This window comes from Lynx rufus, unplaced genomic scaffold (genome assembly GCF_022079265.1).
Source record: "Lynx rufus isolate CCGP_SWC_20201006 ecotype Redwood Valley unplaced genomic scaffold, mLynRuf1.p SCAF_4, whole genome shotgun sequence".
In the NCBI taxonomy this organism is placed as follows: Eukaryota; Metazoa; Chordata; class Mammalia; order Carnivora; family Felidae; genus Lynx; species Lynx rufus.
Window position 1 is genome coordinate 108,352,982 of NW_025814856.1, and position 22,083 is coordinate 108,375,064.

Below are 22,083 nucleotides of genomic sequence, written 5' to 3' on the forward strand. Positions count from 1 at the left end.
ACAAAGAACAAACTAAAGCTTAATTCAATTAAGAAACGAAGTTTAGGAAAAAAAATTAAGAAACAAAGTTGAAGAAGTATCTCTCTAACTTGCCAGAAGGGATGCTGCCCCATTGAGGAAGCATTCAATGAAAAGCTACTTATAGCTCCAAATTTAAAAAACACACGAAGAAAGTTTAGGGGCACCTGGGTGGCTCAGTTGGTTTAGTGTTCGACTTTGGCTCAGGTCATGCTCTCACAGTCCATGAGTTTGAGCCCCTCATGGGGCTCTCTGCTGTCAGCACAGAGACTGCTTCAGATCTTCTTCCTCCCTCTCTCTCTCTGCCCCTCCCTCACGGGTTCTCTTTCTCTCTTTCTCTCAGAATAAATAAACTTAAAAAAAAAAGTTTAGGTGCACCTGGGGGGGCTCAATCAGTTAAACATCCGACTCTTGGTTTCAGCTGAGGCCATGACCTCAAGGTTTATGAGATGGAGCCCATGTTGGGTTGGGCTCCATACTGACAGTGCGGAGTCTGCTTGGGATTCTTTCTTTCCCTCTCTCTCTTCCACTCCCCAGCTTACTCTCTGTCTCTCTCAAAATAAATAAATAAACATTTTTTAAAAAGGTTTAGATATGTTACCAAAATAATTTTGAATTGCTTTTTCAATTTTGAAATATTTTGAAATATTTTTAGGATGTTCATCATACTAAGATTGTGACAAAAGAATCCTGAGTTAACATGGAAATAATGTCATGAAAGAAAATAAATGTTAGAAAAATATAAATAAGTAGAATATAAATATATGCAATCAATCTACTAATACAATGCTCTCATAGTTATCAAAATATAATTTTGATAAAGCAATCTAAGACTTACAATATACTTAACTTAGAGAAAACTAACCATTAATACTGATAAGCCATCTAAACATTCAATCAAGTTTGATTAATAGTGATAAAAAAAGGCTGAAACTGAAATGTGGGAAATAAGCAGAAGCTGTTTAGTTTTCCACTAGGGAAGAGGGTATGGTCCTAGCATTTGAATATCATCCTCCTTTCATTTCCCCAAGATTCAGTGATGTTTGTAACATAAAATAATTCCCAGTTCCAAAAATACTAATTTACAAATGAGCTTTTGAGGCATCCTGCCAGAAAATTAATTCTTAGATCCCCATCAAGTGAATCATGTCTATATTTTGTGAATTATACTTTCATTTAGAGTATGCAATTTTGTTTATGTTGTAAGTTCTGTGAGGTTTTTTTGTGTGACTGTATTGTTTTTATATTATTAAAAATTCCACATAACATAGATTCTATTTTGACCATTTTAAACTATACAAATCAGTGGGTTTTTAAAATGTAATCACATTGCTGTGCAACCATCACCCTACATAATTCCAAAATATTTTCATCACCCCAAAAACAACCTCCATATTCTGGACATTCCATAAAAATGGAATTATATAATTTGTTGTCTTTGTTTGGCTTCTTTTACTTCAAGGTTCACATATGCTACAGTATGTGTCTGTACTTTATTCCTTTTTATAGCTAAAAAATATTCCATTTTATGGATATACCACATTTTGTTTATCCAGTCCTCGTCTCATGTACGTTTGAGTTGTTTCCATGTTTCAGTTATTATAAAGAATGCCACTATGAACAAACATTCAAGTATACATGATTTTGTGCAAATACATATTTTAATTCTCAGGGGTATACACTGAAGAGGAGAACTGCTAGGTCATATGGAAACTCCATGTGGAACATTTGGTGGAACTGCCAAACAGATTTTCACAGGGCTATCCTACTTCACATTCCTATCAATAATGTATAAGAATTCTAATTTCTCTACATCTTTGCTATACTTTCCTATTTTTTTTTTAATTATTATCAGAGCTACCTTAAAGGGAATGAAATGCTTTTGACTTGTATTTCATTAGTTATTTGTTAATGGCTAATGATGTTCAACATCTTTTCATTTTAAAAAAAATTTAAAAATGTTTATTTATTTTTGAGAGAGACAGACAGAGAGACAAGTGTGAGTGGGGAAGGAGCAAAGAGAGAGGAAGACACAGAATTTGAAGCAGGCTCCAGGCTCCGAGCTGTCAGCACAGAGCCCTATGTGAGGCTCGAACTCATAGACTGCAAGATTGTGACCTGAGCCAAAGTCAGACGCTTAACAGACAGAGCCCCCCAGGTGCCCCTGAACATCTTTTCAAATGCTTATTGGCCATATGTGTATCTTTTTGAAGAGATGTCTATTCAAGTCTTTTGACTATTTTTTAACTGGGTTGTTTATCTTTTTGCTGTTGAGATTGGTGTGTGTGTGTGTGTGTGTGTGTGGTGTAACATGTTTGAAGACTGTTACACTTTCCTATATATTTCTTTTTCAGTATATATTTTGCTACCACTTTCTGTACTGTGATCAGAGTTAATTTGTTACGTCTTGCTTCCTGCTAGATTGTAGGTTGCTCTGGGGAAGAAAATGTACATTTTATTTTTACACAGCACTCAAATTTATTACAAAGATGAAGTAATGGAATTGCAATAAATATCGTGATTCAATTGATCAAAGCTATTTCTTAATTAAAACAAATTACAGTAATTACTTTGACATTTACCTTGGCAGAAACTTAAAACTACTTTAGAGACCAGGTTCTATATTAAAGAGAGAGATGAGGGGCACCGGGGTGGCTCAGTCAGTTAAGTGTCTGACTTTTCATTGTAGCTCAGGTCATGATCTCCCAGTTAATGAGTCTGAGCCCAGCATTGGCTTCTCCACTGACAGTGCAGAGTCTGCTTGGGGTTCTCATTTTCTCTCTCTTTCTCTCTGCTCCTCTGCCACTAGTGTCGTCTCCCTTTCTATCTCTCTCCCTTTCTCTCAAAATAAATGAATAAACTTTAAAAAAACTAAAGAGAGACATGAAGCTGAATCTTTTGTCCCAAATCCTTCTTTGTCAATAATAAGGCATTAGTGTAACTTAGCAGAAAACTTTTACATCTTCTAATTTATAGATGTAGATGCAGATACTTCTGTATACAACTACATAGACGTACACATTTCTAGATTCACAAATTTTGGAATAAGATATCCCAAGGACTCTGGCTATTTTAACCATATCTGAGCCCCATGATAAAATGAAAGGGGGAGGGGAAAATTTGCTTTCTTATACCTAGGCTTTCCGAAGAACGTTAAAGACATTGCCTAAAGATAGGCTTTTCATTTCAGGTTTCCATAGGAGTAACCCCCCCCCCCGACACACACACACACACACACACACACACACACACACACACACTCAGTAATCATTTATGAATGCTCCAGAGAGGGCAATAGTCCTTAAAATTATTCATGTCATTTTTTAGGATTTTCTTGGTCATAGTTTATGTTAGAATATTCTTAGTGGGAGACCACTAGGAATAAATTTGACAAATTAAGAGGCAAAATTTCTGTGTTTCAATGATGATCCTGCTCAGGGACAATTTAACAAGCACTGATTCATATTTAGATCAATCACCATTCACTCCATTTACCCCTTTTTCAAAGGTCAAATTTCATTTTTAATCTTGATATCTAAGGTATATTCATGATCCAATCTCCACTTCACAATCTAGTTTAGGAACTGGAACATTATCTTGTTGTTCTATTCCAGTCCCAATAACCTCTCTTGGGCCCAGTCTCTTGACCACTGAGGCCTTGACTTACCCAGCCAATATTCTATAGATTAAAATTCTGGTATGAAACATCAAAGGGTTCCAGATATCCTGACTTGGTCCCCTAACCTTTAATCAGAATTGCCTTATATGAACAGTCTACATATCTGTGTGGATTCCCAAACTGCAGTAGATTGTAAAGATCCTGCTGTTGTGTTCTACCGACCTTCAAAGGCGAAACGTCACTTACTTATTTTATAATTCTGCTGCTTTTCTGGATTTGCTCCTATTACTTGTCACCATAAACATTCCTATCTTTCTAATTCTGTCAACTCTAAATCACGTCTGTTCAAACAGCACTGGGGTGGTGGAGAGGAGAAAGGACACATAACTTAATCTGACCTACTCTCTAGTATAAGACAGACATAAAGTAAGTGATGCCTGGGTGAATAGATGGTTAGTGAAAGACATAATCTCAATCACATTTCAGCTAATATTGGAGCTTCAAATAAGAGAGCACAGTGACAGATTCTGGGCTGAGCAATACTGAGAAATCTAGGTAGGCAGGCAGCCAGGCAGGCAGCTGTGAACTGGGAGATCAATTCACAGGTAATACATATCTGTAATGAAACAAAGGTCTGGCATCAAAGAAGCCTGGCAACTGAAGTGTAGGGCAGCCAGGTTCAAACAGCTGATTTCATCCTTGGGTCAGGGATCAGGACAGATGCTTAGTACCAAATACAGGTTCTCTTAGAAAGCAAAGGAGGGTCATGACATGAAATACATGGCTAATTCCAGAGGCACTGATGCTTGACTCAGCTAATAGGGCAGGAGACTTGGAGAAGAACAGTAGAAGCAAATCATTGCCCTATATCCATTTTACCAGAAGTAATATCCTGGTAAAACCATATCCATTTTACTAGGAAGCAATTTAATATTACTAACCACAACAAAGACTATGGGATTTTAGATTACTTGCTCTACCACCATCAGAATCACCTAAGCACTAAGGTGCTACTGAACCAAAAAAGGGGAGGGACCATTTTGTTCAGCAAATGCTTTGGTTATATGCAAGGACAGAGGAAATGTATATGGGGACTGATGATCTACTTAAGTGTCTGCTACATCTTGAATGAACTTTCTTTGTGATTTCACAGTCTCTTTGACTCTTCATTCCAAAAACCTCAACACACACTTCTCAGATTAATCACAAAGGTCTCATGGAATTATGGAAACATTTAAAGATAGAGAGTTTTAGATTTGAGTCCTGGCTGCAGAATTCGTGGTTGAATATCCTTGGGCATATTTTTAATGTCTCCGTGGCTCAGTTTTTTAATATGGAAAATAGGAATAATGATATAAACCTTGTAGTACTGTATGTAGCAGAGTGTCTGGTGCCCAATAAATTCCTGTTCCTTTGTTCCACCATAAATATGACTTCAAAAATATCATTACTTTCAACAGTTTCCTGTTGTGTTTGGATTGAAGCACAAACTCCTCCTTTTGGCATAATAGTCATGTCACAATATGATCCATACCCTACCTACCAACAGCTATTTTTCATGCCTTCCTTATTATAGTTAATATTCATTGTAACATATCCCATGATTTTAGAGCCCCTCCTTTGCTCATGATGTTCTCTTTGCCTGGGATTCTCTTCAATATCAAATGAAGTTCAAACATAATGCATGCCATAGTTTACCTGTCACCTTATTCATAAAACCTCTCAAGACTTCCTTCAACAACAGGAGATAGCAACTAACCTTCTACGGAATACCCTATAATAACTTTCTTAGAATCTACACCTGATTTACGCATTGAGTACAATTAACACTGTTAATCAACATTTGCATGGGTAGATTGTTTTAGAGATTGCAAAGTGTTGTATCTTTTTTTTAAGCATTGTATCTTATTCTTTCATTTAAGACTCACAAACGCATGAAGACATCAAGGTTAAAGTAACCATTACTTATTCAAAATCATACAACCCAAAGGGGTTTAAGTAGTGATCCAAACTTTGGTATATGACCCAAGTCTGTTTTCCTTATTTTGTAAAAGCAAAGCAAAACAAAACAAAAAAATAGAAGTTTCCATCATAGCCAAGGCATCAACTTGGCAGTCCATGGTTTTCTTTCATTTAGTTCACTGAAGTTCATTACCTATTTTTCTAGCACATGGAAACATTCTATTTCTTTTTTACCAACTTAAATTAACAGGTGAAGAATACAATATCTATATATATATATCTATATATATATAGATATATATATATGAAATATAAAAAACAAAACAAAAAGGTCATATGGATATTTTTAAAGTGTTTTCTGGCATATTTATTTTTGTTTAGGATTATATTTCTCTTTGATAATGGAATTAGAATATATATACAATTCTTTTTGAAAACCTTAAAACATATGTAAGTTTGACATAATGTATGTATTTCATATAATTATTATGAGACATTCTTAAACATTAAAATTGCCTGTGTGCATTAAGAAGGGAAAGTCACAGCAAATGCAGAGAACTACTGAAGTAAAATCCTAAAAATGTTTTGCAAAGAACACATTCTCATTATACCTCCTAAGAAAATCTTTTTTTGTTTGTTTCAAGGTAAATATACTTTAAAGGTCAAGGCCAATAGTTTTACTATCCAAACAGTAGTCCTAGGTCTTCTCACTCCCATGAAAAGATTATCATATTCCACTGTTAACACCAAGACTATCCAACTTACAAAGCACATTTGTTATTTTTAAAACTACCAAATTCTGAAATAACCAACTGTAGATTAATCATCTAGTCCTTTATGTGCCTGAGTAGACAACACCATGGGCCCCTGTTTCAGTGAGGACATTAGGTTTCCAGGAATAATGCAGCTCTGACAATGTGAGAGAGGCTCCTAATGCCTGTAATCTGAATTTGGGACCATGGAAAAGTCATCTGTTGGATTTCCCAACTCAGTGCTTCAAAAGTTTTCTTCAAAGTCTAAGCTTCCCCATGTGGTATTTCCCCCTTATAACAAAGGTTATCTGTGGCCTAGAAATCTTTTTATGCACTCAATCTAAATCATCTTTGCAGTGGCTATTTTAATCCTGTAGGAAATAAGGTTTGTAGCTTCAACTGTTTAAATGAAAATTTTCTAGTCTAAATACTGAGCTAGCATTAATGCACATATAACATATTACTATTCAGTACAAAGTTAAATGTGAAAATTAAAGTCTCCCTTAACTCTATAGTATTTCAAATAAGCAAAATAACCCAAACAGCTTTGTGTCTAACCCAGTGATACTCAAACTGGGATCCATCTTAGAATCATGTGGGTAGTTTTTAAAATATACTGATACCTGGGCTTAAAACACAGTGATGATGATTGAATCCACTAGAGTGGATCCCACTAGACATGATAACTTTTAAAATTCTCCTCACATGATTTTTATATGCAGCCAAGGTTGAATTAACCACTGGTCTTATCCTTAAAGAGATGCATAAAGAAATTGAGAATTAATCAGCAAAATTTTTGCTGCTACATCTTCCTACCTGGGTCCCTGTTTCACTGAGAACATTGCATTTCCAGGAGGAAAAAAAAACAATCTCTGATGACACAAAGAGGTTGACAGAGCCTTTAATCTGAATTTATATATATTTAGCCTGATTGTAAAGATTATATATAACCTTTAATAAGTATATATTTAGTCTAGCTGTTGCTCAGGGGACTTCATTAGGGAAAAAAAACTTATTAGAGCATTTTACTTAAAAACTGATTTAACTGCATCTGAGGTCACGATAGCAAAAAATAGTATTTTAGAAATAGAGAAGATCCAGAAATTGCTATTGCTATTAATGTAAATCCCAAGGTGATATAAAAAAAATGTCCTATTTAAGTTGTGGTCAGCAGCAGTAAATAAACACCTACAATGTTACAGAATAAAATATTTGGAGAGCCAGTCACCCCAACATTGAAGTTCATATCTACTTGTGGGAGAATTATAACAAATGTACAAACAGATTGAAAAAAAAACCTGAAACTATTGTTAAAAATAGTAAGTCACACTGTAGCAGTTTATATGCTAAGTGAAATGTATATAGCTGGAGTTTTAAAAACATCCCAAAGATACTCTAATGGTACAGCTACATTAGGAAGAGTTGTTTTAAAAAGCTAGTAAGTAGTTCTGAGAGCAAGTTCCCTTTCTACATATTTCTACTAAGCTCTCGAGATCTTTGTAACTTGAAAAGATAATTGTCATACTATCTTAGAGAAAACTATTACACACAGTATAATAATTATTTCTATTTATCTGGAAAGACAATTATTTAATTTCAAGATAACTGTTGATGTGAGACTATGGAGAAAATTCCCTTTCTCCTTTTGATATTCATTATTTGATGATAATACTCTTAAATAATCAATCCTTAAAACTATTTTCTGCATTTGCTATTTTTTCCCTTATTCATCTATTCATATTTAACTTTTTGAGGTGTACACTTGTTCAATGCCTTGGACAAAATATTTATAAGAGTGATTCCTTGGATAGACAACATATCTGGTAATCTGTCCTCCAGCTGGATACTATCTGAAATGCCCATGAAATGATCTGTATATCATAGAAATATTCTCACATGGAAAATTCATTAAGGAAAATATACATTTGCATTTGAGCCACTGTTCTATAAAATAACTAAAGATTGATACTGAAAATATAATTTTAATTAAGAATTGTAATTGAGAGGGAAAGGCCAAGATGGCAGAACAGCACGGAAGTTTTTGTTTTTTTTTTCTTTTTCATTTCTTGTCCCTGAAATGTAGCCAGATCAATACCAGACCATCTTGCACACCTAGAAAACGGATTTGAGGATTAAGACAACAATCTTCACAACCTGAACCACAGAACTCTGCAGGTAAGCAGAACAGAGAGGTAAACTGAAGGAGAGAGAAAATGCAGAGGGCAGGGAGATATTTTTGCTTGTGGAGAGAGGACGGAGATGGGGGAGAAATACAGGAAAAGCACCCCTCCTTTCAAAAACAGCTGGAGAGAAAAATCAAAAGTGGCAACAGCCACAAGTGTCTGAACAAAAAAGGGAGAAAGGAGAAAGGAGAAGATTTAAATACTATTAAGACTCTACAAACAGAGGGGGTGCAGAGTCTGAAACTCTGTAGCTCGATACCTGGAGGTGCTCTGGTGGGAAAGGTAATTTCCAAGAAGCAAAGAGCAAGGTCCAAGGGCTCCATGGGCCACTCAAGAAGTGGCAGTTCCCCTGCTGGGAGGACATTTGAGAGAGGCTGTGAGGCCTCCCCACAGGCAAATGTCCCAGTGGACCCAGAGAACAACCAGATTTGCTGGTGTTGAAATAAGGATGTAAAGGTTGAAGCCTGGTACCAGATGTGTTGTGATTTACCATAATCGCTGAAACGCTGCCTCTACACGATCACACAAACTTTTTCTGTGGCAGGCTGGCACCCAACCACAGTCTCTGGGAATTGGCAACACCATGATCTTGTGAACATTCCTGGGGGCAGGCTGGCACCTGGCCATTGCTCAGTGAGACCCTCCCCCAGAGGGTCTGAGTGGGTCAAAGCCACAGTTCCTCAGAAATGAGGGATTGGGAAACACAGCCTCATCTGAGATAAAACTCAGGATGGAGGTGATGCCTGGCAGCCTGACACATTGTTCATAAATAGTGTAGAAGCAGGGAGAGGATGAAAGCCAGACACAAAGGAGGGGGACTTGATTCCTGGTCGGGGAGGACATGGAGTTCCAATACTAGAGACTGGGTAAGCTGAAAGATGCCATTTTCACCCCTCCCATGCATGCATATACATGACTACATGTGCCACAACAATCCACCCCAGTAAGCTAAGCAGCACGATCTAGCGGAGAACAGAGTCCTTACACTAAGCCCTACCCAAATGGGCCAACCATACTCTTAAGAAACACAACTAGTCCCTCCACCTGCTTAGTTTACAGACTATAAAGTGCTTCTTAGTTTGACTTCTAAGGGATACCAGATGTCATTTCAATCATATTTCATTCTGTTCACTGGTCCCTTCATTCATTTTTTTTTCTTTTTCTTTTCTTATTATTGAATAAAGAGGAAAAAAATTATTTGCCATTTTTATTAAAAATATTTTTCTTTAACTTTTTTCTACTATATTTTTTTACTTTTTTGTAATTTTTTTAAAATTCTATTTTACATTTCATTTTATTCTATGTCATTCTATTCATTTTTTCAAACTTTCAAATGTTTTCCTCCCCCCCCTTTTTTTCCTTTTCTTATCTTTTCCTTTTTTCCCTAATCTATCAAGATTCAATCAACCACAAGACCAAAACACACCTAGGTTCTAGCATATTTTATTTGATTTCTTTGTGTTGTTTTTAACTTTTTATTTTTTTTTTTACTTTTTTAATTCCTTTTCTTCCATCCAAATGACAAAATGAATGAATTCACCCCAAAAGAAAGACAGGAAGAAATGACAGCCAGGGACTTACTCAACACAGATACAAGCAAGATGTCAGAATAAAACTTTAGAATCATGATAGTAAGAATAATAGCTGGGGTTCAAAATAGATTAGAATCCCTTTCTGTGGAGATAAAAGCGGTAAAAACTAGTCAGGATGAAATAAAAAATTCTATAACTGAGCTGCAATCTGGAATGCATGCCACGGTGGTAAGGATGGATGAGGCAGAGCAGTGAATCAGTGATACAGAAAACAAACTTATGGAGATTAATGAAGCAGAAAAAAAGAGGGAGACTAAGGCAAAAGAGCACGACATAAGAATTAAAGAACTCAGCGACTCATTAAAAAGGAACAACATCAGAATCATAGGAGTCCCAGAGAGGAAGAGAGAGAAATAGGGGTAGAAGAGTTACGTGAACAAATCATAGCGGAAAACTTTCCTAACCTGGGGAAAGACACAGACATCAAAATCCAGGAAGCACAGAGAACTCCCATTAGATTCAACAAAAACTTTCCACCAAAAAGGCATATCATAGTCAAATTCACAAACTACTCAGGCAAGGAGAGAATCATGAAAGTAGCAAGGGAAAAAAACTCCTTAACCTACAAGGGAAGACAGATCAGGTTCGTAGCAGACCTATCCACAGAAACTTGGCAGGCCAGAAAGGAGCAGCAGGATATATTCAACATGCTGAATTGGAAAAATATGCAGCCAAGAATTCTTTATCCAGCAAGGCTGTTATTCAAAATAGAAGGAGAGATTTAAAAAGTTTCCTCAAACAAAAAATTAAAGGAGTTTATGACCACGAAACCAGCCCTGCAAGAAATTTTAAGGGGGACACTCTTAGGAGAGAAAAAAACAAAAAAACAAAAACAAACCAAAAAGACCAAAGCAACAAAGCCTAGAAAGGACCAGAGAACACCACCAGAAACTCCAATTCTACAGGCAACATAATGGCAATAAATTCCATTTTTCAGTACCCACTCTAAATGTTAATGGAGTAAATGCTCCAATCAAAAGACAGAGGGTAAAGGAATGGATAAGAAAACAAGATCCATCTATATGCTGTTTACAAGAGACCCATTCTAAGCCTAAAGTCACCTTCAGATGGAAAATAAGGGGATGGAGAACCATCTATCATGCTAATGGTTGCCTAAAGAAAGCTGAAGTAGCCATACTTGTATCAGACAATCTAGATTTTAAAATAAAGACTGTTAACAAGAGATGAAGAAGAGCATTATATCATAATTAAGGGGTCTATCCACCGAGAAGACCTAACAATTGTAAACATTTATGATCCAACATGAGAGAATCCAAACATATAAATCAATGAATCACAACATAAAGAAACTCATTGATCATAATACCATAATAGTAGGGGACTCCAACACCGCACTTACAGCAATGGGCAGAAAATCAACACGGAAACTATGGCTTTGAATGACACACTGGACTAGATGGACTTAATAGGTATATTTAGAACATTTCATGCTAAAGAAACAGAATACACATTTATCTAGAGTGAAAATGGAACATTCTCTAGGATAGATCACATACTGGGACACAAATCAGCCCTCAACAAGTACAAAAAGACCATGATCATATGGTGCATATTTTCAGACCAAATGATATGAACCCCGAAATCAACCACAAGAAAAAATTTGGAAAGATAACAAATACTTGGAGACTACAGAATATGCTACTAAAGAATGATTGGGCTAACCCATGAAGATAAAGAGGAAATTAAAAAGTACATGGAAGCCAATGAAATGATAACACCACAGCCCAAAACCTCTGGGACACAGCAAAGGCAGTCAGAAGAGGAGGTACATAGCAATCCATGCCTTCCTAAAGAAGGAAGAAAGGTCTCCAATACACACCCTAACCTTACATCTAAAGAGCTGGAAAAAAAAAACAGCAAAGAAAAACCAAAACTGGCAGAAGACAGGAAATAATAAATATTAGACCAGAAATCAATGCTATTGAAAAAGAACAAAACAAACAAATGAACAAATAAACAAACAAAACCCAGCAGAACAGATCAATGAAACCAGGAGATGGTTCTTTGAAAGAATTAACAAAATTGATAAACCTCTATCCAGTTTGATCAAAAACAAAAAGGAAAGAACCCAAATAAATAAAATCAAGAATGAAAAAGGAGAGAGCACAACCAACACTGCAGAAATACAAACAATAAGAGAATATTATGAGCAACTATATGCCAATAAAATGGGGATTCTGGAAGAAATGGACAAATTCCTAGAAACATATAAACCACAAAAACTGAAAAATAAAGAAATAGAAAATTTGAACAGACCCATATCTAGTAAAGAAATCAAATTAGTAATAAAAAATCTCCCAAAAAACAAGAGTCCAGGGCCGGATCGTTTGCAGGGAAATTCTACCAAACATTTAAGGAAGAGTTAACACCTATTCTCTTGAAGTTGTTACAAAAAAATAGAAATGGAAGGAAAACTTCCAAACTCTTTCTATGAAGCCACTATTACCTTGATTACAAAACCAGACAAAGATCCCACTAAAAAGAGGAACTACAGACCAATTTCCCTGATGACTGTGGATGTAAAAATCCTCAACAAGATGTAGCTAACGGGATCCAACAATACAATAAAAGAATTATTCACCACGACCAATTGGGATTTATACCTAGGATGCAAATCTTGTTCAATATCCGCAAAACAATCAGTGTGATACATCACAACAATAAAAGAAAGGACAAGAACCACATGATACTCTCAATAGATGCAGAGAAAGCATTTGACAAAATATGGCACACTTTCTTTATAAAAACCCTCAAGAAAGTAGGGATAGAAGGATCAGAACTCAAGATCATAAAAGGCATATATGAAAGATTCACAGCTAATATCATCCTCAATAGGAAAAAAACTAAGAACTTTCCCCATAAGGTCAGGAACATGACAGGGATGTCCACTCTCACCACTGTTATTCAACATAGTATTGGAAGTCTTAGCCTCAGCAATCAAACATATAAGAGTAAAAGGCATCCAAATTGGCCAGGAGGAAGTCAAACTTTCACTTGTCACAGACGGCATGATACTCTATATGGAAAACCCAAAAGATTACCAAAAAACTGCTAGAACTGATCCATGAATTCAGCCAAGTCACAGAATATAAAATCAATGCACAGAAATCGGTTGTATTCCTATACACCAATAATGAAGCAACAGAAGGTGAAATCAAGGAATCAATCCCATTTACAATTGTACCAAAACCCCCAAAATACCTAGGAATACACATAAGCCAAGAGGTGAAAATCTATACACTGAAAACTATAGAAACTTTATGAAAGAAATTGAAAAAGATTGGAAAAAGATTCCATGCTCCTGGACTGGAAGAGTAAACATTGTCAAATTGTCAATAATACCCAAAGCAATCTATATATTCAATGCAATCTCTATCAAAATAACGCCAGCATTCTTCATAGAGCTAGAACAAATAATCCTAAAATTTGTATGGAACCAGAAAAGACCATGAATACCTAAAGCAATCCTGAAAAAGAAAACTAAAACTGGAGGCATCACAATCCCAGATGTCAAGACATATTACAAAGCTGTAATCATCAAGACAGTATGGTACTGGCACAAAAACAGACACTCAGATCAGTGGAACAGAATAGAGAGCCCAGAAACAGACCTGCAAACATATGGTCAATGAATCTTTGACAAAGCAGGAAACAATATCCAATGAATAAAACAGTCTCTTCAGCAAATGGTGCTGGGAAGACAGGACAGCGACATCAGAAGAATGAACCTGGACCACTTTCTTACACCATACACAAAAATAAACTCAAAATGGATGAAAGACCTAAATGTAAGACAGAAAGGTGTCAAAATCCTTGAGGAGAAAGCAGGCAAAAACTTCTTTGACCTTGGCCGCAGCAACTTCTTACTCAACACATCTCTGTAAGGGAAACAAAAGCAAAACTGAACTACTGGGACCTCATCAAAATAAAAGCTTCTGCACAGTGAAAGAAACAACCAGCAAAACTAAAAGGCAACCAACAGAATAGGAGAAGATATTTGCAAAGGACATATCAGATAAAGGGTTAGTATCCAAAAGCTATAGAGAACTTATCAAACTCAACACTGAAAAAACAAATAATCCAGTGAAGAAATGGGCAAAAGACATGAATAGACACTTCTCCAAAGAAGACATCCAGATGGCTAACAGACACATGAAACAATGTTCATCATCACTCATCATCCGGGAAATACAAATCAAAACCACCATGAGATACCACCTCACAACTGTCAGAATGGCTAACATTAACAACTTAGGCAAAAAGAGATGTTGGCGAGGGTGTGGAGAAAGAGGATCTCTTTTGCACTGCTGGCAGGAATGCAAACTGGTACAGCCACTCTGGAAAACAGCATGGAGTTTTCTCAAAAAATTAAAAACACAACTGCCATATGACCCAGCAATTGCACTACTAGGTATTTATTCAAGAGATACAGGTATGCTGTTTCAAAGGGGTACATGCACCCCAATGTTTATAGCAGGGCTATGGACAATAGCCAAAATATGGAAAGAGCCCAAACGTCCATTTTAGGATGAATGGATAAAGATATGGTGTATATATACATATACATATATATATATATATATATGTGTGTGTGTGTGTGTGTGTGTGTGTGTGTGTATACACACACACACACAATGGGGTATCACTTGACAACCAAAAAGAATGAAATCTTGCCATTTGCTACTACATGAGGGGAACCAGAGAATATTATGCTAAGTGAAATTAGAGAAAGACAAATATCATATGACTTCACTCATATGAGGAATTTAAGATACTTAACAGATGAACATAAGGGAAGAGAAGCAAAAATAATATAAAAACAGGGTGGGGGACAAAACATAAGAGACTCTTAAATATAGAGAACAAACGGAAGGTTGCTGGAGGGGTTGTAGGAGGGGGGATGGGCTAAATGTGTAAGGGGCATTAAGGAATCTACTCCTGAAATCATTGTTGCACTATGTGCTAATTAACTTGGATGTATATTAAACAATAAATTAATTAAAAAATAAAATAAAGGTATTTTTAAAAAAGAAAATAAATAAAACATAAGGAATCAAAAAAGAAATAATTTCCCAAAGATTAAAACTCCTTCAAAGACATCTTAATATTTAATATTTTTAATGAAAGTATTTTCTTTTTGGTGCAAGAGAAGATCGTAGCTAAAAATAAGTAAACATTAAAGGCCTAAAGAAAATGCAATGCATCAACATTCAGATTTCTTTTTCTCTTCTAGGAAGGTAGATTATGAACCTTGTTAATTTATGCTTACAGGATAAAATATTTATTGTGGATCAAAATTTACTTTATCAACTATAAATAAAAGTTGATTGCTTTTTGGTATTCTCTCTCTGTGGCTGAGTTTTGTGTACGCCCAGGTAGTAATTGCAGTTATTTAAATTTTTTTTTTATTTTGAAAATAAATGAAGATTCCCTAAAGACAAAAATGAATTGTAATTGGGACCTAAATTGATTAGCATGATTCAGTGGTGTACTGTTAAATATTTACCTACTATAGAGGATGCAGAGTGCTGACTTATGTGTTTGTTGATTAACCTGTTGTAAACATCCTCCTACCTTGGCCATTTCAAGCCTTCAGCATGGCATCGTGAATGTGGAGTTGGGAATATATGTTAATATTTCACTCACATGAGCAGTAATTAATGAATTAATCAACATAGATATTTATGTATTTTAAGGAAAGTGAACAAATCTTTAGAAACAAATAGAGATCAAGAGAAAAAACAAAAGGCCCAGTTGTGACTGCCCAATCATTCTCGAAAATATTTGAGAGGCATGTAATGAGTTTAGAACAAGCATCGTTCTAAGTACTTGGAATATATCAAGGCACAAAACAGAAAATATTCTTGGCTCATGTGGTTTGTAGTCCAGTGAAAGAAGACAGAAAATAAACATAAGCAAATGTAGTATATTAGAAGATTTCAACTGCTATGGAAAGAACAATGATAAGGAAAATTATCAACTTTCAGGATGTAGTCTGCAATTTTAAATAGCAAGAGTGGACTTCTGTGAACAGATGACATTTGGGCAAAACTTTGAATCTGATTTAAGTTATAAAAGAAATACTCTGTCCGAGTAAAACTGATGAAATGTGAATAAACTCTGGGGATTATAACAAAGTCTATTCTCTGATTCTGATGGTATTGTACACACTGTAGTTATTTAATGTGTAACCATCTCTAACTGGTACATGGGGGCTCCTTGTACATATTTAATATAAACTCTTGTGTATCTGTAGTTATTTCAAAATATTTTCTTTTTATTTTTATTTTTTTATTTTATTTTTTAGAGAGAGAGAGAGACAGAGTGCGGGCAAGGAAGGGGCAAAGAGAGAAAGAGGGAGACACAGAATCTGAAGCAAGCCCCAGGCTCTGAGGTATCAGCATGGAGCCCAAAGTGGGGCTTGAACTCACAGACTGAGAGATCATGACCTGAGCTGAAGTCAGATGCTTAATTGACTGAGCCACCCAGGCGCCCCTCAAAATATATTTTAAATGGAGTGCTCTGGCTATTGTATTGAAAAGAGACTCTAGAAGACAAAGGTTAAAACAGGGAAGTAGTTATGGAATTATTACATTAATTGAGTCCAGAGATTTGATGACTTTTTATGAATGTATTAGCAGTAGAGTAGGAAACCTGGATCATTTTGAAAGTGGAGTCCAAAGATTTACTGATGGATAGGATGTGGGTTTTGAAACTGAAAAACCAAAAATAATTCTAAGATCTTATGTTTGAGTAACTGGAAGGATTAAGTTGCCACAAAGAAGAATGGGGGATACTGAGAAAGAGCAGGTTTGAGACAAAAACTTTCATTTTTGGCATTTTATAATTGAAAAATCTACCAAACATCCAAGTATGGCCATTATGAAAGCAGTTATAATGGGAAAGAAAAGTACAGCATAGGGAATACAATCAATGATATTACAGTGCACTTATTGTGATGAGCATGTCATCATGTATATAATTGTTGAATCATTATGTTGTACAGAAACTAATTTAATGTTCCATGCCAACTATATTTCAATTGAATGTTTTAGTAAAAAAAAGAAAGCATTTATATATGGGTGTTGAATTCAGGAGAAGATCTAGGCTAAAGAACTGAATTTTAGTGTTATGTATATAATTCGTATTTAAAGCCACAGAATTGAGTATCACAGGAAGAATGACATAGAGAAGATACCAAGGACTAAGACATGGAACTCTCAGATGTTCAGATGTTAAGAAAAATAGACGAATCTGCAAGGAGACTAGGAATGAGTATCTAGTGAAATAGCAAGAAAACCAGGAGAAACATGGGTCATGGAAGCAAAGTGTCACACAATGTCGAGTAGGATGAGGAGCAGAAACTGATCATTAAATCTAGTAAGACACCCATTCATGTCCTTGTCAAGAACTGTTTCAGTTTAGTAGTTGGGACAAAATACCAGAGTAAGTTAAGAGAAAATAAAATGGAAGAATTCAAAAGCAGCCAATAGAGACAGCTCGTTCAAACGGATTTGCTGCAATGGAAGCACACAATTTGAGCAGTAGGTGGACTACTAGAAATGGACTCAGGCTGACTTTCCTAAGAGAAGAGAAAAGGAAACAGCACTCTGATAAAATGATCCAGTGGATAGGGAAAAATTAACAATTAAGGAAAAGAATGGAACACCACTAGATGGGCAGTTTTTTAAGTGGCTAAAATAGCATGCAGTCTTGTTCACAGCAGGTGATCTGGTTTAGAACAGAGGGGGGCATGGACAGTTCACCCAAGGGAGAGGCAGAGTATACGGGTTCATTTGCTGAGGGGCAGGGAGATGTCCAGCTGTCATATATAAAGTTCTCGTGACAACTATGGTCAGTGAAGCAGGAAGAGAGACCATCAATTGAGAAAATAGGAGAGGGGAAGTTATAGAAATTTGAGGAGAATATGGAGGTCTTGAAAAGCCATCCAGGAGACAGAAAAGGGGAATGGCCAAGGGAGATGATTGCCAGGCCACACTGAAGGCCAGCCAACTATAACGTAGGTGGAGAGTTAAATTTAACTACCATTATAGTTTGTTCGCCAAAGTGATTTGCAGTGAGGGGGAGGAAAGGAACTTGAGGAAGGAAGCAGAGGGATGGTTTTAATGACTTTTTCTGGGGGGTTATATGGATTTTGGATTACGGCTTCAATTCACGAAGAGTCCACTGTGTGACTCTGCCAGTCATTTGAGAAACATTTCTTGCAATTATCGTGCTTTTCAGAACTTTACTCCCTCCTCAGATGACTGCCTCCTCTCTCCATCCATAAAATGATATGGAAAAGAGAACTCTACAATTCACATTGCTTTCTATATATGTTTCCCAAGAGGTAACAGTACCTCAGTCATTCTTGCTTCCCCCCCCCACCTCCTTCATTTTTTTCTCTCTATTCTATAATGCACCTAATTATATTTGGACACAATTCGTTCTGTTAAAATTGTCTTTCCATCCTTCCCCCTTGTCCAGAGAATAAAATAGAAAGCCCGAGTACCTTAGCTCTATCTGGAGCCATCACTATCAGTGGTGAAAAAGGTTATTTCTCTAGAGACACATTCTAAGTCTCCTGTCCCCACTTCACTGCTTGCTACTCCTCCCTTCCTGTCTGATGATGCTTTAACCGTCCGCAGCACACACCCACTTAATTCATTTTGGAGAGGTTGAAAAATAACAGTGAGATGATTCTGAAGGCTTTCTGCCCCTTGACAACACTTTCTAGCTTATATGGTTGAAGTTACATATTTTTTTCCAGTTCCTTTGGCTTAAAGACTGCTCATTTGTTCGCAATATTTTTTTCTTTCTTTGTAAAAGTGATTTTGAGTCATTTGTTAGGTTTGGTGGAGGAGGCTTTACAAATTGTACTCATTGTATTTTCCCAGAAAGATAGGCGAGATTCAAAAGGTATATATTGTGGTGCCTGGGTGGCTCATTGGTTAAGGGTCTGATTGTTGAATTCGGCTCGGGTCATGATCTCACGGTTTGAGAGTAAGAACTCTGTGTCAGGCTCTGCGCTGACAGTGCAAAGCCTACTTGGGAGTCCCTGTCTCCCTCTCTCTCTCCTCCACTCCCCGCCCCCCACCTCACGCTCTCTCTCTCACACAAAAATAGAATTTTTTAAAAAATAAAAAATTCAAAGTATGTATTAAGCAAGAAATGCCACTTCATGCAGTATTGTTCAAGCAGATCCTTCACAAATATCATGCAGAATCTCCAAACTAATGAACTCATTTTCAACCAAATATCTAGATTTTATATTGATTAATGCTGCTTACCTACCAACTTTTTGTGATGATGTTACTGCTATCGGTAAATGGGGATAGTAATTATATCTTCCTCGTATTTTTTATGGGCTTAGGACCTGATACATAACAGTTATTCACCAACATGAGTTCTTCTCATCTGTCCTGTCAGATTGACACTGTGCTCTTGAGATTTTTTTCTTCCATAACCTTAATTTCAGGTTATTCTCAATTTTCTTCATTTTCTTTTGCATTTTCACTAGATGCTTTAAATTTCCTATTTAAACCAATAACCAGGATATAATACAAAATGTTTTAAATTAAAATTATACTTATTATCAATTTTATTTTTTATTATGGACAATAGAATTAAGTATAGCCATTATGTGTTTCAATCAAATATTTAATGAAATGCAACTATGAGTTACAATTTTGAATGTGTGCATTATTTAAACCTTTTAAACCCACATTAGCTCAGAAGATGAAAGTTTATTTATTTATTTTTTGTGTGGGTTGCAAAACACTTAACTGGGAAACCAGACATTCTGGCAACAATTGTGTATTCTCTAGTGGCACTGCTAATGACATCCTGTTTTAAGACAACATAAAACTACCAAAGTTTTCTATTTGTTTCTGACCATAAAAAATTTCAGCCCTGTGTATACTTACCAACCAACACAGTATTAGGCAATGTGGAAAAACTGAAGTCTATTTATTTTGCTGGCATACATATTTCAAAGAATAGGATTTGCTTACATACATAATTTCAAAGAACATAAAACTCTAAAACACTGTCCCCAGGTCTTAAATTCAGAACACAAGGCAGGGAAATGTGTTCTATTTATCTTGTGGCTTTATCTCCTCATCTCCACCATGCCTCCAGGGGCCATGAAAGCTTTATTGTGAAAAAGAAGCCTCTAGCTCTACATGAAATTAAAACTAGTTGAAATATTTGCTTCCAGACCTTGGCTCTTAGATGATGTATATCAAAGTCCTCTCATAAAAGCGACCTCCATTTTCTCCCTCCAACACTGAGGAAGTCAGAAGAAAAGCAAACAATACCAGTATTGAAGAATTCTTCCAACCAAGACATTCTATGATCCAAATGAAAAAAGAATCTCCAGATGCCATAGAAAAATAGATCTACACCTTCTAAATATTCTCCCACTAGTATTCCCAGGTATACTTCCCCTTCCTTTAATTCTTACCCAACATTGGAGTACAAAGTTCAGAATGAGGAAATTGGAAATTTCTAATCCCACTAACCTGATAAACAGAAAAGGGAGGAGAGGAATAATAATTCCAGTTCAGAGAGGTGGAGATTTGTCTGGCATGTCAAACTCCCCAGTGTTATTTGAACCCCTTATTTGAACCTCATATTACTAGTATTATATGTGAGAAATATATTAAGATTTATACTTATTACTTTGAAAAGTGATAAACTTTGATCAAGGTCCCTTAAAGCTTAACTGGACAATTTTAAATGGAGAACTTTACCTACAAAAGGACAATCAATCTTTATATTTTCAAAAATTATTGAGTGGCGAGTAGACCAGAGATGAAACATTATGTACATGGATATTGTCACTTAGTTCTTCTAAATATCCCTACTGGGTGGTGTTCAGAAGGAAATTAAGTGGTGGTGTTATTTTATTAAATGGTATCTCATAATCTATGTTCTTACATTGGAATATTTGCTATAACAACTTCCAACAGATTTGGCCATAATTTGCCATCAAATAAAACCACCTTCTAAAATAGTAGCAAAATGTGTAGGCTATCCTAAGGGAAGGGATTTCTAATGCACCTTTTCTGTAATCAGCATAAAGGCTAGTCCCACGCTGCTTAAATATTTTTGAAGATGTAAAAAAGAAGGGAACAATTAGAGGTGATGATTTTGTAAAGGAATTTGGTTACAAAGAAAATCGGAAATGGTTTGAGGGATTTAAGGACCATGTGACATCGCACAGTATAACAATCAGGAATGAGAAGATTCCAATAAGTGAGGCTGCGGCATTCTCTCCAAATGAATTGTGGAAATCCATTGATCAATGTGCTTCTCCTACAGAGTAAATTCTCAGTCATGTTGGAAAACAAAAAACAAAAGAACAAAAACCTACCAAGAACATAAAGCCTCCAAAAATAAGCTAACACTGCTCATTAGTTTCTTACTGCCGCTGTAATAAATTACCACAAATCTGATGGCTTAAAACGACTGAAATGTATTCTTTCACAGTTCTAGAGGCCAGACGTCTGAAAGCAAGGTATCCACAGGGTTAGTTCCATCTGGAGGCTCCAAGGAAGAATCCTTTCCATGCCTCTCCTTTAGTTTCTGGAGGCTACTGTAAATCCTTGATAATCCTTGGCTTGTTGACACATAACACTAATTCCTGCCACTGTCATCACATGCTCTTCTCTTCTGTTTCTGTGTGTTCTTCCCTTCCGTCTTTTATAAGGATATTGGCCAGTGGATTTAAAGCCCACCCTAAATCCAGGATGAACTCCTCCTGAGATCCTTAACTATTTTTGCAAAGATCCTTTTCACAAATAAGGTCACCTTCATAGATTCCATGGATTAGAACTCAGACATACCTTTTTGGAGGGTGTGGGCACTATTCACCCACAAGACACTGGTTTTAGGTAGAAATTTTAAAGGCAGTGTTCAGCCAATACTTTTAT

The 22,083-nt window shown here is 36.1% G+C and overlaps 1 protein-coding gene across 6 annotated transcripts in view; it reads right to left on the reverse strand.

Moving 5' to 3' along the window:
- Positions 1-22,083, reverse strand: part of DGKB (diacylglycerol kinase beta) — a 647,032-nt gene that overhangs the window by 559,814 nt on the left and 65,135 nt on the right. The window lies entirely within an intron of this gene.